The sequence below is a fragment of the Schistocerca cancellata genome, unplaced genomic scaffold (assembly GCF_023864275.1).
Source record: "Schistocerca cancellata isolate TAMUIC-IGC-003103 unplaced genomic scaffold, iqSchCanc2.1 HiC_scaffold_828, whole genome shotgun sequence".
Taxonomy (NCBI): domain Eukaryota; kingdom Metazoa; phylum Arthropoda; class Insecta; order Orthoptera; family Acrididae; genus Schistocerca; species Schistocerca cancellata.
Genome location: NW_026046839.1, coordinates 1 through 15,000, shown reverse-complemented (window position 1 = coordinate 15,000; position 15,000 = coordinate 1). Strand labels below are relative to the sequence as shown.

The following is a 15,000-nucleotide window of genomic DNA, read 5'->3' as shown; positions in this document are numbered from 1 at the left end:
CAGGAGAGCCGGGAAATCTGTGCACATTGCACCGCATGATTGCATCTCACTCCACAATCAGAGGAAGCATTGGATGAACAAAATAAATTAAAAGTCTTCTATCGTTGTTTCTCTCCATCGGATCGTCTGTTATAAACAAGAAACTAGGAAACTCAGTTCCGTGCAAGGCATCCGCCAATGATACGGAACGCGTTACAACAAACATTCTGTTAATTTCTGTACGTGACGAATGATCCAAGTGACGCACTCGTAAATTAGTCTGCCCCACACTAGCTTCGTTGGTCTTCACTTCGGGCGTCCGAAGGAAGAGTGGAATCCACCATGTCAGAAGAAATGGCTGTAAATCTCCATCCTATATTGGCTGTGAAATGATCGTGTGACTTAAAAAGTTTGCAAAATGAGCTTTATAGTTTTTAGTCTTCTGTAGTCGGTGGTGCTGTATCATTAAATACATAAGAAAGTCTTCTTTACTCGTTTCGTTCACATTGAAAAGATAGTAAACTGTGTGGCCTTTAAGCCAGTTTACTGAATTTCGTTTGGTTTGCGGGTAAGGCACGACCTCCGGAGTGAGGAAGTCAGCTGGCGTTATGGTCGCAGGGCATGTTCTAGTGATGCTTGCCAACAACTGTCGTATGACCGCCCAAACATCGCGCACTTTTTCGCAGACAAATCGGTGTTCCTCGCTATCTTGGACCTGGCAAGTGTTGCATAAGGGTGAATCGGCCAGATGAATTGAATGGAGTCTGGCATTGGTAGCTATCTTACGATTCACCGTGAGATACCACGACGCTCGCACGTGAGACGGTAAATGGCGGAAATGAATATTATCCCAAATGACCCGCCAATTGTGAGCTGTATATTTGTCTTCGATGTTATTCCTGGATGTGGACTCGATCAAAGTCTTATAAAGTTGCTTCACCACCGTTATTTCCTTCGCCGGAATTCTTGTTCGAGCATAACTATATTCCAACAGGAAATATTTTAAATGATAAAGGTCGTGTGGAATATGATGTACATCAATCGGGGGGTTGAGGTCCACTGGGGAGATTTCGTTGAGGAGGTGAGCAGTGAGACAGTGTGGAGAGTTTGTCCATAGCTTATACATACTGCTTAGATAGAGCGCCTGTGCCTTTTTATAGACATCAGTGAGGTTTAATCCGCCCTTCCGAGTAGGGAGCGTCAACGTAACATATTTAACTTTGAAGATATTGCCTCTGGTCACAAAATGGCCCAGGGCAGACAGCATTCTATGTGCAATGCCACTGGGAAGAGGCAATACTTTGGCTACATAGTTAATCTTCGAGAGGATATAAGTGTTGACCAGTTCAATTTTTTGGAGAGCATTCAGTTTCCTCATGCTATGCAGTTGTACACATGCCCGAACCTTGTGCAGTAAAGCTCTATAATTAACGGCAATGGTATTCTGTATCTTCCGCCGAAACTCAAGTCCTAAGCACTTTATACTGGGAATTTCTCGTAATCGGGCATGATTGGGGAGATTTATTCCCCGTCCGACATTCATGAGTCCAGATTTTTGCCAGTTCACCTTCGCCCCAGATGCCGCCTCATATCGTTGAAGTATTTGAAGGGAGGACCGCACTTCTTGCGCGTTCACGACAAGAAAGCCGACGTCATCTGCGTACGCACGGCACACAATCTTCTGGCTATTGATTTCCAATCCTCGCAAATGCGCAGTTAGCGTAGCGAGCAGAGGTTCTATGGCGATGGCAAAGAGAGCCATCGACATCGGACAGCCTTGCCTCACCGAACACTCGATATTAATGGCGCCACTGAGGCGACCATTAATTTGAATTCGCGACGTACTATCACGGATCAGATTGTCGAGTACTTGGGTGAACTGGTGCGGAAATCCCAATTCCTGCATGACGCGGAAAAGGAACCGATGGCTCACCCTGTCGAACGCTTTTGCAAAGTCTATCATGAAGAGGGCGCATTTTAATTTGCAAGCCTCCGCTACGGCAATGACATCTCGGTAATCCGTGAGCGTGTGGTAAATAGATCGATCTCTACCAACACTCGTTTGATACTGTCCTGTAATTGTGGTCATGACAGTTTTGAGCCGTTGGCTCAGAACACGGGCGAATAGTTTATAATCACTATTTAATAACGTGAGAGGTCGCAGGTTTGTGAGGTCGTTACTGCACGGGGTCTTGGGGAGTAAGACAACAATTCCTTGTCGAAATTCTTGCGGAATAACGTTTTGTGGGTTCATTAGTTCGGTACATATTGCAAGTAGTTTCGATTTCATCTGCGGCCAGAAGGTTTGATACACTTCTGCAGGTATTCCATCGCAACCAGGAGATTTATTCTTCGGACTTCTTAGGATAATGTCTGTTAATTCGTCTTCTGTCACCTCTGTCATCAGCTGAGCCGCCTCCGTGGGGCTGAGTTTCCGTGTTAAATTTGTCGCAAAATCCGCAAACACGGTATCATCTGTCAGTTTATTGGACATCAGGTCCCGATAGTACTCTTCAATCGTACGCATAATGTCACTTTGTTTAGTAACGATTGCACCGGTGCTGGTTCGGATTCGTGTAATGATTTTCCGACTGCCTCGTCGACTTTCACGTAACATGTGATACATGGCGGCCTCTTCTTCTTGCACCGTCTTAGGAACGCGCGCCCGAATTTGAAAACCTTCCAACTGTGTCCGTTGCAGCGTTAGAAGTTTGCCTGAATTCTTTTGATCTTTGCAAAATTGCCGATAACGGTCGCGTCAAATTTATACAACTCCCGAAGACACTGAAAGTAAAATTCCATCGTCCGTCTGTGCCACTGAGTTTTCTGACGGGAGTAAATCATTAAAGTTTTCCTAATTTGTGGTTTGGCGCATTTGAGCCACCACTCGATCGCGGAGTTGTAGGAATTGAATTTGCGTTCACATGCCGACCAGGTGGACAGGAAGGCTTCTCGACATGCAGGATCATGCAAATGGGCGATGTTGAACTTCCATAACCCGCGACTCCGGTATGTTTCCTGTTTTTGCATGTTGACGGTACAGATATAGGCAGCATGGTCGGAAAATACAGTTGGCCATATTTCGGTGTGTAGCAGGTGGTGCGTTAAATTACGCGATATGTAAATTCTATCTAACCTACTTGCCGAATGATTGGTAACATGCGTAAAACCCATCCATTAGGCCACAGAGGCTGACTGGCGTTATGCTGGCGGAGTGCTCGCTCAAATCAACACTTGCCAAGTGTACCCTTCCTGGTGCGCTACTCTACGTCTGCAGAGAGTCAGGACGTCGCATGAGCCTTTCCTGTGTGCCTGTACATACTCAGACAAATCGAAGTCCAGGCACCTACTTTCTGCTGGCAATTCTTATACCTGCCGTCTTATTGTATTCCCTTTCTGAACTCCAAGTCCTGCACACAAGACAGTTAAGTGACTATTCATATGGGTCATACTGTTTACCAACAAGTAATTTTAAAATAGCGTTTCCTTTCACAGCGTCATCACGCTTTGAAACACTTCGGCAGCTAAAGGTCGATTGATAATGGCCGTCGTTTCGTTTCAGGTTGTCAGTAAGTGCGCATTTTCATATCGTCGTCATACCTGTGATACCTGTAAGCACTCAGAAACGCCAACTTTCTCAACTATTACACCTGTATGTGGTGAGAGTGATTTTGCCCCAGTGAGTAAAACGTGTACCTCTGGTGGGACTCGAACCCACAATCCCCGGTTTAGGAGACCGATGCCTTATCCATTAGGCCACAGAGGCTGACTGGCGTTATGCTGGCGGAGTGCTCGCTCAAATCAACACTTGCCAAGTGTACCCTTCCTGGTGCGCTACTCTACGTCTGCAGAGAGTCAGGACGTCGCATGAGCCTTTCCTGTGTGCCTGTACATACTCAGACAAATCGAAGTCCAGGCACCTACTTTCTGCTGGCAATTCTTATACCTGCCGTCTTATTGTATTCCCTTTCTGAACTCCAAGTCCTGCACACAAGACAGTTAAGTGACTATTCATATGGGTCATACTGTTTACCAACAAGTAATTTTAAAATAGCGTTTCCTTTCACAGCGTCATCACGCTTTGAAACACTTCGGCAGCTAAAGGTCGATTGATAATGGCCGTCGTTTCGTTTCAGGTTGTCAGTAAGTGCGCATTTTCATATCGTCGTCATACCTGTGATACCTGTAAGCACTCAGAAACGCCAACTTTCTCAACTATTACACCTGTATGTGGTGAGAGTGATTTTGCCCCAGTGAGTAAAACGTGTACCTCTGGTGGGACTCGAACCCACAATCCCCGGTTTAGGAGACCGATGCCTTATCCATTAGGCCACAGAGGCTGACTGGCGTTATGCTGGCGGAGTGCTCGCTCAAATCAACACTTGCCAAGTGTACCCTTCCTGGTGCGCTACTCTACGTCTGCAGAGAGTCAGGACGTCGCATGAGCCTTTCCTGTGTGCCTGTACATACTCAGACAAATCGAAGTCCAGGCACCTACTTTCTGCTGGCAATTCTTATACCTTCCGTCTTATTGTATTCCCTTTCTGAACTCCAAGTCCTGCACACAAGACAGTTAAGTGACTATTCATATGGGTCATACTGTTTACCAACAAGTAATTTTAAAATAGCGTTTCCTTTCACAGCGTCATCACGCTTTGAAACACTTCGGCAGCTAAAGGTCGATTGATAATGGCCGTCGTTTCGTTTCAGGTTGTCAGTAAGTGCGCATTTTCATATCGTCGTCATACCTGTGATACCTGTAAGCACTCAGAAACGCCAACTTTCTCAACTATTACACCTGTATGTGGTGAGAGTGATTTTGCCCCAGTGAGTAAAACGTGTACCTCTGGTGGGACTCGAACCCACAATCCCCGGTTTAGGAGACCGATGCCTTATCCATTAGGCCACAGAGGCTGACTGGCGTTATGCTGGCGGAGTGCTCGCTCAAATCAACACTTGCCAAGTGTACCCTTCCTGGTGCGCTACTCTACGTCTGCAGAGAGTCAGGACGTCGCATGAGCCTTTCCTGTGTGCCTGTACATACTCAGACAAATCGAAGTCCAGGCACCTACTTTCTGCTGGCAATTCTTATACCTGCCGTCTTATTGTATTCCCTTTCTGAACTCCAAGTCCTGCACACAAGACAGTTAAGTGACTATTCATATGGGTCATACTGTTTACCAACAAGTAATTTTAAAATAGCGTTTCCTTTCACAGCGTCATCACGCTTTGAAACACTTCGGCAGCTAAAGGTCGATTGATAATGGCCGTCGTTTCGTTTCAGGTTGTCAGTAAGTGCGCATTTTCATATCGTCGTCATACCTGTGATACCTGTAAGCACTCAGAAACGCCAACTTTCTCAACTATTACACCTGTATGTGGTGAGAGTGATTTTGCCCCAGTGAGTAAAACGTGTACCTCTGGTGGGACTCGAACCCACAATCCCCGGTTTAGGAGACCGATGCCTTATCCATTAGGCCACAGAGGCTGACTGGCGTTATGCTGGCGGAGTGCTCGCTCAAATCAACACTTGCCAAGTGTACCCTTCCTGGTGCGCTACTCTACGTCTGCAGAGAGTCAGGACGTCGCATGAGCCTTTCCTGTGTGCCTGTACATACTCAGACAAATCGAAGTCCAGGCACCTACTTTCTGCTGGCAATTCTTATACCTGCCGTCTTATTGTATTCCCTTTCTGAACTCCAAGTCCTGCACACAAGACAGTTAAGTGACTATTCATATGGGTCATACTGTTTACCAACAAGTAATTTTAAAATAGCGTTTCCTTTCACAGCGTCATCACGCTTTGAAACACTTCGGCAGCTAAAGGTCGATTGATAATGGCCGTCGTTTCGTTTCAGGTTGTCAGTAAGTGCGCATTTTCATATCGTCGTCATACCTGTGATACCTGTAAGCACTCAGAAACGCCAACTTTCTCAACTATTACACCTGTATGTGGTGAGAGTGATTTTGCCCCAGTGAGTAAAACGTGTACCTCTGGTGGGACTCGAACCCACAATCCCCGGTTTAGGAGACCGATGCCTTATCCATTAGGCCACAGAGGCTGACTGGCGTTATGCTGGCGGAGTGCTCGCTCAAATCAACACTTGCCAAGTGTACCCTTCCTGGTGCGCTACTCTACGTCTGCAGAGAGTCAGGACGTCGCATGAGCCTTTCCTGTGTGCCTGTACATACTCAGACAAATCGAAGTCCAGGCACCTACTTTCTGCTGGCAATTCTTATACCTGCCGTCTTATTGTATTCCCTTTCTGAACTCCAAGTCCTGCACACAAGACAGTTAAGTGACTATTCATATGGGTCATACTGTTTACCAACAAGTAATTTTAAAATAGCGTTTCCTTTCACAGCGTCATCACGCTTTGAAACACTTCGGCAGCTAAAGGTCGATTGATAATGGCCGTCGTTTCGTTTCAGGTTGTCAGTAAGTGCGCATTTTCATATCGTCGTCATACCTGTGATACCTGTAAGCACTCAGAAACGCCAACTTTCTCAACTATTACACCTGTATGTGGTGAGAGTGATTTTGCCCCAGTGAGTAAAACGTGTACCTCTGGTGGGACTCGAACCCACAATCCCCGGTTTAGGAGACCGATGCCTTATCCATTAGGCCACAGAGGCTGACTGGCGTTATGCTGGCGGAGTGCTCGCTCAAATCAACACTTGCCAAGTGTACCCTTCCTGGTGCGCTACTCTACGTCTGCAGAGAGTCAGGACGTCGCATGAGCCTTTCCTGTGTGCCTGTACATACTCAGACAAATCGAAGTCCAGGCACCTACTTTCTGCTGGCAATTCTTATACCTGCCGTCTTATTGTATTCCCTTTCTGAACTCCAAGTCCTGCACACAAGACAGTTAAGTGACTATTCATATGGGTCATACTGTTTACCAACAAGTAATTTTAAAATAGCGTTTCCTTTCACAGCGTCATCACGCTTTGAAACACTTCGGCAGCTAAAGGTCGATTGATAATGGCCGTCGTTTCGTTTCAGGTTGTCAGTAAGTGCGCATTTTCATATCGTCGTCATACCTGTGATACCTGTAAGCACTCAGAAACGCCAACTTTCTCAACTATTACACCTGTATGTGGTGAGAGTGATTTTGCCCCAGTGAGTAAAACGTGTACCTCTGGTGGGACTCGAACCCACAATCCCCGGTTTAGGAGACCGATGCCTTATCCATTAGGCCACAGAGGCTGACTGGCGTTATGCTGGCGGAGTGCTCGCTCAAATCAACACTTGCCAAGTGTACCCTTCCTGGTGCGCTACTCTACGTCTGCAGAGAGTCAGGACGTCGCATGAGCCTTTCCTGTGTGCCTGTACATACTCAGACAAATCGAAGTCCAGGCACCTACTTTCTGCTGGCAATTCTTATACCTGCCGTCTTATTGTATTCCCTTTCTGAACTCCAAGTCCTGCACACAAGACAGTTAAGTGACTATTCATATGGGTCATACTGTTTACCAACAAGTAATTTTAAAATAGCGTTTCCTTTCACAGCGTCATCACGCTTTGAAACACTTCGGCAGCTAAAGGTCGATTGATAATGGCCGTCGTTTCGTTTCAGGTTGTCAGTAAGTGCGCATTTTCATATCGTCGTCATACCTGTGATACCTGTAAGCACTCAGAAACGCCAACTTTCTCAACTATTACACCTGTATGTGGTGAGAGTGATTTTGCCCCAGTGAGTAAAACGTGTACCTCTGGTGGGACTCGAACCCACAATCCCCGGTTTAGGAGACCGATGCCTTATCCATTAGGCCACAGAGGCTGACTGGCGTTATGCTGGCGGAGTGCTCGCTCAAATCAACACTTGCCAAGTGTACCCTTCCTGGTGCGCTACTCTACGTCTGCAGAGAGTCAGGACGTCGCATGAGCCTTTCCTGTGTGCCTGTACATACTCAGACAAATCGAAGTCCAGGCACCTACTTTCTGCTGGCAATTCTTATACCTGCCGTCTTATTGTATTCCCTTTCTGAACTCCAAGTCCTGCACACAAGACAGTTAAGTGACTATTCATATGGGTCATACTGTTTACCAACAAGTAATTTTAAAATAGCGTTTCCTTTCACAGCGTCATCACGCTTTGAAACACTTCGGCAGCTAAAGGTCGATTGATAATGGCCGTCGTTTCGTTTCAGGTTGTCAGTAAGTGCGCATTTTCATATCGTCGTCATACCTGTGATACCTGTAAGCACTCAGAAACGCCAACTTTCTCAACTATTACACCTGTATGTGGTGAGAGTGATTTTGCCCCAGTGAGTAAAACGTGTACCTCTGGTGGGACTCGAACCCACAATCCCCGGTTTAGGAGACCGATGCCTTATCCATTAGGCCACAGAGGCTGACTGGCGTTATGCTGGCGGAGTGCTCGCTCAAATCAACACTTGCCAAGTGTACCCTTCCTGGTGCGCTACTCTACGTCTGCAGAGAGTCAGGACGTCGCATGAGCCTTTCCTGTGTGCCTGTACATACTCAGACAAATCGAAGTCCAGGCACCTACTTTCTGCTGGCAATTCTTATACCTGCCGTCTTATTGTATTCCCTTTCTGAACTCCAAGTCCTGCACACAAGACAGTTAAGTGACTATTCATATGGGTCATACTGTTTACCAACAAGTAATTTTAAAATAGCGTTTCCTTTCACAGCGTCATCACGCTTTGAAACACTTCGGCAGCTAAAGGTCGATTGATAATGGCCGTCGTTTCGTTTCAGGTTGTCAGTAAGTGCGCATTTTCATATCGTCGTCATACCTGTGATACCTGTAAGCACTCAGAAACGCCAACTTTCTCAACTATTACACCTGTATGTGGTGAGAGTGATTTTGCCCCAGTGAGTAAAACGTGTACCTCTGGTGGGACTCGAACCCACAATCCCCGGTTTAGGAGACCGATGCCTTATCCATTAGGCCACAGAGGCTGACTGGCGTTATGCTGGCGGAGTGCTCGCTCAAATCAACACTTGCCAAGTGTACCCTTCCTGGTGCGCTACTCTACGTCTGCAGAGAGTCAGGACGTCGCATGAGCCTTTCCTGTGTGCCTGTACATACTCAGACAAATCGAAGTCCAGGCACCTACTTTCTGCTGGCAATTCTTATACCTGCCGTCTTATTGTATTCCCTTTCTGAACTCCAAGTCCTGCACACAAGACAGTTAAGTGACTATTCATATGGGTCATACTGTTTACCAACAAGTAATTTTAAAATAGCGTTTCCTTTCACAGCGTCATCACGCTTTGAAACACTTCGGCAGCTAAAGGTCGATTGATAATGGCCGTCGTTTCGTTTCAGGTTGTCAGTAAGTGCGCATTTTCATATCGTCGTCATACCTGTGATACCTGTAAGCACTCAGAAACGCCAACTTTCTCAACTATTACACCTGTATGTGGTGAGAGTGATTTTGCCCCAGTGAGTAAAACGTGTACCTCTGGTGGGACTCGAACCCACAATCCCCGGTTTAGGAGACCGATGCCTTATCCATTAGGCCACAGAGGCTGACTGGCGTTATGCTGGCGGAGTGCTCGCTCAAATCAACACTTGCCAAGTGTACCCTTCCTGGTGCGCTACTCTACGTCTGCAGAGAGTCAGGACGTCGCATGAGCCTTTCCTGTGTGCCTGTACATACTCAGACAAATCGAAGTCCAGGCACCTACTTTCTGCTGGCAATTCTTATACCTGCCGTCTTATTGTATTCCCTTTCTGAACTCCAAGTCCTGCACACAAGACAGTTAAGTGACTATTCATATGGGTCATACTGTTTACCAACAAGTAATTTTAAAATAGCGTTTCCTTTCACAGCGTCATCACGCTTTGAAACACTTCGGCAGCTAAAGGTCGATTGATAATGGCCGTCGTTTCGTTTCAGGTTGTCAGTAAGTGCGCATTTTCATATCGTCGTCATACCTGTGATACCTGTAAGCACTCAGAAACGCCAACTTTCTCAACTATTACACCTGTATGTGGTGAGAGTGATTTTGCCCCAGTGAGTAAAACGTGTACCTCTGGTGGGACTCGAACCCACAATCCCCGGTTTAGGAGACCGATGCCTTATCCATTAGGCCACAGAGGCTGACTGGCGTTATGCTGGCGGAGTGCTCGCTCAAATCAACACTTGCCAAGTGTACCCTTCCTGGTGCGCTACTCTACGTCTGCAGAGAGTCAGGACGTCGCATGAGCCTTTCCTGTGTGCCTGTACATACTCAGACAAATCGAAGTCCAGGCACCTACTTTCTGCTGGCAATTCTTATACCTGCCGTCTTATTGTATTCCCTTTCTGAACTCCAAGTCCTGCACACAAGACAGTTAAGTGACTATTCATATGGGTCATACTGTTTACCAACAAGTAATTTTAAAATAGCGTTTCCTTTCACAGCGTCATCACGCTTTGAAACACTTCGGCAGCTAAAGGTCGATTGATAATGGCCGTCGTTTCGTTTCAGGTTGTCAGTAAGTGCGCATTTTCATATCGTCGTCATACCTGTGATACCTGTAAGCACTCAGAAACGCCAACTTTCTCAACTATTACACCTGTATGTGGTGAGAGTGATTTTGCCCCAGTGAGTAAAACGTGTACCTCTGGTGGGACTCGAACCCACAATCCCCGGTTTAGGAGACCGATGCCTTATCCATTAGGCCACAGAGGCTGACTGGCGTTATGCTGGCGGAGTGCTCGCTCAAATCAACACTTGCCAAGTGTACCCTTCCTGGTGCGCTACTCTACGTCTGCAGAGAGTCAGGACGTCGCATGAGCCTTTCCTGTGTGCCTGTACATACTCAGACAAATCGAAGTCCAGGCACCTACTTTCTGCTGGCAATTCTTATACCTGCCGTCTTATTGTATTCCCTATCTGAACTCCAAGTCCTGCACACAAGACAGTTAAGTGACTATTCATATGGGTCATACTGTTTACCAACAAGTAATTTTAAAATAGCGTTTCCTTTCACAGCGTCATCACGCTTTGAAACACTTCGGCAGCTAAAGGTCGATTGATAATGGCCGTCGTTTCGTTTCAGGTTGTCAGTAAGTGCGCATTTTCATATCGTCGTCATACCTGTGATACCTGTAAGCACTCAGAAACGCCAACTTTCTCAACTATTACACCTGTATGTGGTGAGAGTGATTTTGCCCCAGTGAGTAAAACGTGTACCTCTGGTGGGACTCGAACCCACAATCCCCGGTTTAGGAGACCGATGCCTTATCCATTAGGCCACAGAGGCTGACTGGCGTTATGCTGGCGGAGTGCTCGCTCAAATCAACACTTGCCAAGTGTACCCTTCCTGGTGCGCTACTCTACGTCTGCAGAGAGTCAGGACGTCGCATGAGCCTTTCCTGTGTGCCTGTACATACTCAGACAAATCGAAGTCCAGGCACCTACTTTCTGCTGGCAATTCTTATACCTGCCGTCTTATTGTATTCCCTTTCTGAACTCCAAGTCCTGCACACAAGACAGTTAAGTGACTATTCATATGGGTCATACTGTTTACCAACAAGTAATTTTAAAATAGCGTTTCCTTTCACAGCGTCATCACGCTTTGAAACACTTCGGCAGCTAAAGGTCGATTGATAATGGCCGTCGTTTCGTTTCAGGTTGTCAGTAAGTGCGCATTTTCATATCGTCGTCATACCTGTGATACCTGTAAGCACTCAGAAACGCCAACTTTCTCAACTATTACACCTGTATGTGGTGAGAGTGATTTTGCCCCAGTGAGTAAAACGTGTACCTCTGGTGGGACTCGAACCCACAATCCCCGGTTTAGGAGACCGATGCCTTATCCATTAGGCCACAGAGGCTGACTGGCGTTATGCTGGCGGAGTGCTCGCTCAAATCAACACTTGCCAAGTGTACCCTTCCTGGTGCGCTACTCTACGTCTGCAGAGAGTCAGGACGTCGCATGAGCCTTTCCTGTGTGCCTGTACATACTCAGACAAATCGAAGTCCAGGCACCTACTTTCTGCTGGCAATTCTTATACCTGCCGTCTTATTGTATTCCCTTTCTGAACTCCAAGTCCTGCACACAAGACAGTTAAGTGACTATTCATATGGGTCATACTGTTTACCAACAAGTAATTTTAAAATAGCGTTTCCTTTCACAGCGTCATCACGCTTTGAAACACTTCGGCAGCTAAAGGTCGATTGATAATGGCCGTCGTTTCGTTTCAGGTTGTCAGTAAGTGCGCATTTTCATATCGTCGTCATACCTGTGATACCTGTAAGCACTCAGAAACGCCAACTTTCTCAACTATTACACCTGTATGTGGTGAGAGTGATTTTGCCCCAGTGAGTAAAACGTGTACCTCTGGTGGGACTCGAACCCACAATCCCCGGTTTAGGAGACCGATGCCTTATCCATTAGGCCACAGAGGCTGACTGGCGTTATGCTGGCGGAGTGCTCGCTCAAATCAACACTTGCCAAGTGTACCCTTCCTGGTGCGCTACTCTACGTCTGCAGAGAGTCAGGACGTCGCATGAGCCTTTCCTGTGTGCCTGTACATACTCAGACAAATCGAAGTCCAGGCACCTACTTTCTGCTGGCAATTCTTATACCTGCCGTCTTATTGTATTCCCTTTCTGAACTCCAAGTCCTGCACACAAGACAGTTAAGTGACTATTCATATGGGTCATACTGTTTACCAACAAGTAATTTTAAAATAGCGTTTCCTTTCACAGCGTCATCACGCTTTGAAACACTTCGGCAGCTAAAGGTCGATTGATAATGGCCGTCGTTTCGTTTCAGGTTGTCAGTAAGTGCGCATTTTCATATCGTCGTCATACCTGTGATACCTGTAAGCACTCAGAAACGCCAACTTTCTCAACTATTACACCTGTATGTGGTGAGAGTGATTTTGCCCCAGTGAGTAAAACGTGTACCTCTGGTGGGACTCGAACCCACAATCCCCGGTTTAGGAGACCGATGCCTTATCCATTAGGCCACAGAGGCTGACTGGCGTTATGCTGGCGGAGTGCTCGCTCAAATCAACACTTGCCAAGTGTACCCTTCCTGGTGCGCTACTCTACGTCTGCAGAGAGTCAGGACGTCGCATGAGCCTTTCCTGTGTGCCTGTACATACTCAGACAAATCGAAGTCCAGGCACCTACTTTCTGCTGGCAATTCTTATACCTGCCGTCTTATTGTATTCCCTATCTGAACTCCAAGTCCTGCACACAAGACAGTTAAGTGACTATTCATATGGGTCATACTGTTTACCAACAAGTAATTTTAAAATAGCGTTTCCTTTCACAGCGTCATCACGCTTTGAAACACTTCGGCAGCTAAAGGTCGATTGATAATGGCCGTCGTTTCGTTTCAGGTTGTCAGTAAGTGCGCATTTTCATATCGTCGTCATACCTGTGATACCTGTAAGCACTCAGAAACGCCAACTTTCTCAACTATTACACCTGTATGTGGTGAGAGTGATTTTGCCCCAGTGAGTAAAACGTGTACCTCTGGTGGGACTCGAACCCACAATCCCCGGTTTAGGAGACCGATGCCTTATCCATTAGGCCACAGAGGCTGACTGGCGTTATGCTGGCGGAGTGCTCGCTCAAATCAACACTTGCCAAGTGTACCCTTCCTGGTGCGCTACTCTACGTCTGCAGAGAGTCAGGACGTCGCATGAGCCTTTCCTGTGTGCCTGTACATACTCAGACAAATCGAAGTCCAGGCACCTACTTTCTGCTGGCAATTCTTATACCTGCCGTCTTATTGTATTCCCTTTCTGAACTCCAAGTCCTGCACACAAGACAGTTAAGTGACTATTCATATGGGTCATACTGTTTACCAACAAGTAATTTTAAAATAGCGTTTCCTTTCACAGCGTCATCACGCTTTGAAACACTTCGGCAGCTAAAGGTCGATTGATAATGGCCGTCGTTTCGTTTCAGGTTGTCAGTAAGTGCGCATTTTCATATCGTCGTCATACCTGTGATACCTGTAAGCACTCAGAAACGCCAACTTTCTCAACTATTACACCTGTATGTGGTGAGAGTGATTTTGCCCCAGTGAGTAAAACGTGTACCTCTGGTGGGACTCGAACCCACAATCCCCGGTTTAGGAGACCGATGCCTTATCCATTAGGCCACAGAGGCTGACTGGCGTTATGCTGGCGGAGTGCTCGCTCAAATCAACACTTGCCAAGTGTACCCTTCCTGGTGCGCTACTCTACGTCTGCAGAGAGTCAGGACGTCGCATGAGCCTTTCCTGTGTGCCTGTACATACTCAGACAAATCGAAGTCCAGGCACCTACTTTCTGCTGGCAATTCTTATACCTGCCGTCTTATTGTATTCCCTTTCTGAACTCCAAGTCCTGCACACAAGACAGTTAAGTGACTATTCATATGGGTCATACTGTTTACCAACAAGTAATTTTAAAATAGCGTTTCCTTTCACAGCGTCATCACGCTTTGAAACACTTCGGCAGCTAAAGGTCGATTGATAATGGCCGTCGTTTCGTTTCAGGTTGTCAGTAAGTGCGCATTTTCATATCGTCGTCATACCTGTGATACCTGTAAGCACTCAGAAACGCCAACTTTCTCAACTATTACACCTGTATGTGGTGAGAGTGATTTTGCCCCAGTGAGTAAAACGTGTACCTCTGGTGGGACTCGAACCCACAATCCCCGGTTTAGGAGACCGATGCCTTATCCATTAGGCCACAGAGGCTGACTGGCGTTATGCTGGCGGAGTGCTCGCTCAAATCAACACTTGCCAAGTGTACCCTTCCTGGTGCGCTACTCTACGTCTGCAGAGAGTCAGGACGTCGCATGAGCCTTTCCTGTGTGCCTGTACATACTCAGACAAATCGAAGTCCAGGCACCTACTTTCTGCTGGCAATTCTTATACCTGCCGTCTTATTGTATTCCCTATCTGAACTCCAAGTCCTGCACACAAGACAGTTAAGTGACTATTCATATGGGTCATACTGTTTACCAACAAGTAATTTTAAAATAGCGTTTCCTTTCACAGCGTCATCACGCTTTGAAACACTTCGGCAGCTAAAGGTCGATTGATA

General features: G+C 46.7%; 20 non-coding genes across 20 annotated transcripts; all 20 read right to left on the bottom strand.

Annotated features, from left to right (window-relative positions):
- Nucleotides 1–3,672: 3,672 nt before the first annotated feature.
- Trnar-ccu (transfer RNA arginine (anticodon CCU)) lies at nt 3,673–3,745 on the bottom strand. Its single transcript has one exon. It is a non-coding gene; the product is annotated as a tRNA-Arg (tRNA).
- Nucleotides 3,746–4,246: 501 nt separating this feature from the next.
- On the bottom strand, nt 4,247–4,319 carry Trnar-ccu (transfer RNA arginine (anticodon CCU)). The gene has a single exon. It is a non-coding gene; the product is annotated as a tRNA-Arg (tRNA).
- Nucleotides 4,320–4,820: 501 nt separating this feature from the next.
- Trnar-ccu (transfer RNA arginine (anticodon CCU)) lies at nt 4,821–4,893 on the bottom strand. Its single transcript has one exon. It is a non-coding gene; the product is annotated as a tRNA-Arg (tRNA).
- A 501-nt stretch (nt 4,894–5,394) lies between these two features.
- Nucleotides 5,395–5,467, bottom strand: Trnar-ccu (transfer RNA arginine (anticodon CCU)). The gene has a single exon. It is a non-coding gene; the product is annotated as a tRNA-Arg (tRNA).
- A 501-nt stretch (nt 5,468–5,968) lies between these two features.
- Nucleotides 5,969–6,041, bottom strand: Trnar-ccu (transfer RNA arginine (anticodon CCU)). Its single transcript has one exon. It is a non-coding gene; the product is annotated as a tRNA-Arg (tRNA).
- Nucleotides 6,042–6,542: 501 nt separating this feature from the next.
- Nucleotides 6,543–6,615, bottom strand: Trnar-ccu (transfer RNA arginine (anticodon CCU)). Its single transcript has one exon. It is a non-coding gene; the product is annotated as a tRNA-Arg (tRNA).
- Nucleotides 6,616–7,116: 501 nt separating this feature from the next.
- On the bottom strand, nt 7,117–7,189 carry Trnar-ccu (transfer RNA arginine (anticodon CCU)). The gene has a single exon. It is a non-coding gene; the product is annotated as a tRNA-Arg (tRNA).
- Nucleotides 7,190–7,690: 501 nt separating this feature from the next.
- Nucleotides 7,691–7,763, bottom strand: Trnar-ccu (transfer RNA arginine (anticodon CCU)). Its single transcript has one exon. It is a non-coding gene; the product is annotated as a tRNA-Arg (tRNA).
- Nucleotides 7,764–8,264: 501 nt separating this feature from the next.
- Trnar-ccu (transfer RNA arginine (anticodon CCU)) lies at nt 8,265–8,337 on the bottom strand. Its single transcript has one exon. It is a non-coding gene; the product is annotated as a tRNA-Arg (tRNA).
- Nucleotides 8,338–8,838: 501 nt separating this feature from the next.
- On the bottom strand, nt 8,839–8,911 carry Trnar-ccu (transfer RNA arginine (anticodon CCU)). The gene has a single exon. It is a non-coding gene; the product is annotated as a tRNA-Arg (tRNA).
- Nucleotides 8,912–9,412: 501 nt separating this feature from the next.
- Nucleotides 9,413–9,485, bottom strand: Trnar-ccu (transfer RNA arginine (anticodon CCU)). The gene has a single exon. It is a non-coding gene; the product is annotated as a tRNA-Arg (tRNA).
- A 501-nt stretch (nt 9,486–9,986) lies between these two features.
- On the bottom strand, nt 9,987–10,059 carry Trnar-ccu (transfer RNA arginine (anticodon CCU)). Its single transcript has one exon. It is a non-coding gene; the product is annotated as a tRNA-Arg (tRNA).
- A 501-nt stretch (nt 10,060–10,560) lies between these two features.
- Nucleotides 10,561–10,633, bottom strand: Trnar-ccu (transfer RNA arginine (anticodon CCU)). The gene has a single exon. It is a non-coding gene; the product is annotated as a tRNA-Arg (tRNA).
- A 501-nt stretch (nt 10,634–11,134) lies between these two features.
- Trnar-ccu (transfer RNA arginine (anticodon CCU)) lies at nt 11,135–11,207 on the bottom strand. Its single transcript has one exon. It is a non-coding gene; the product is annotated as a tRNA-Arg (tRNA).
- Nucleotides 11,208–11,708: 501 nt separating this feature from the next.
- Nucleotides 11,709–11,781, bottom strand: Trnar-ccu (transfer RNA arginine (anticodon CCU)). Its single transcript has one exon. It is a non-coding gene; the product is annotated as a tRNA-Arg (tRNA).
- Nucleotides 11,782–12,282: 501 nt separating this feature from the next.
- On the bottom strand, nt 12,283–12,355 carry Trnar-ccu (transfer RNA arginine (anticodon CCU)). The gene has a single exon. It is a non-coding gene; the product is annotated as a tRNA-Arg (tRNA).
- A 501-nt stretch (nt 12,356–12,856) lies between these two features.
- On the bottom strand, nt 12,857–12,929 carry Trnar-ccu (transfer RNA arginine (anticodon CCU)). Its single transcript has one exon. It is a non-coding gene; the product is annotated as a tRNA-Arg (tRNA).
- A 501-nt stretch (nt 12,930–13,430) lies between these two features.
- On the bottom strand, nt 13,431–13,503 carry Trnar-ccu (transfer RNA arginine (anticodon CCU)). The gene has a single exon. It is a non-coding gene; the product is annotated as a tRNA-Arg (tRNA).
- A 501-nt stretch (nt 13,504–14,004) lies between these two features.
- On the bottom strand, nt 14,005–14,077 carry Trnar-ccu (transfer RNA arginine (anticodon CCU)). Its single transcript has one exon. It is a non-coding gene; the product is annotated as a tRNA-Arg (tRNA).
- Nucleotides 14,078–14,578: 501 nt separating this feature from the next.
- Nucleotides 14,579–14,651, bottom strand: Trnar-ccu (transfer RNA arginine (anticodon CCU)). Its single transcript has one exon. It is a non-coding gene; the product is annotated as a tRNA-Arg (tRNA).
- Between the last annotated feature and the right edge of the window lie 349 nt (nt 14,652–15,000).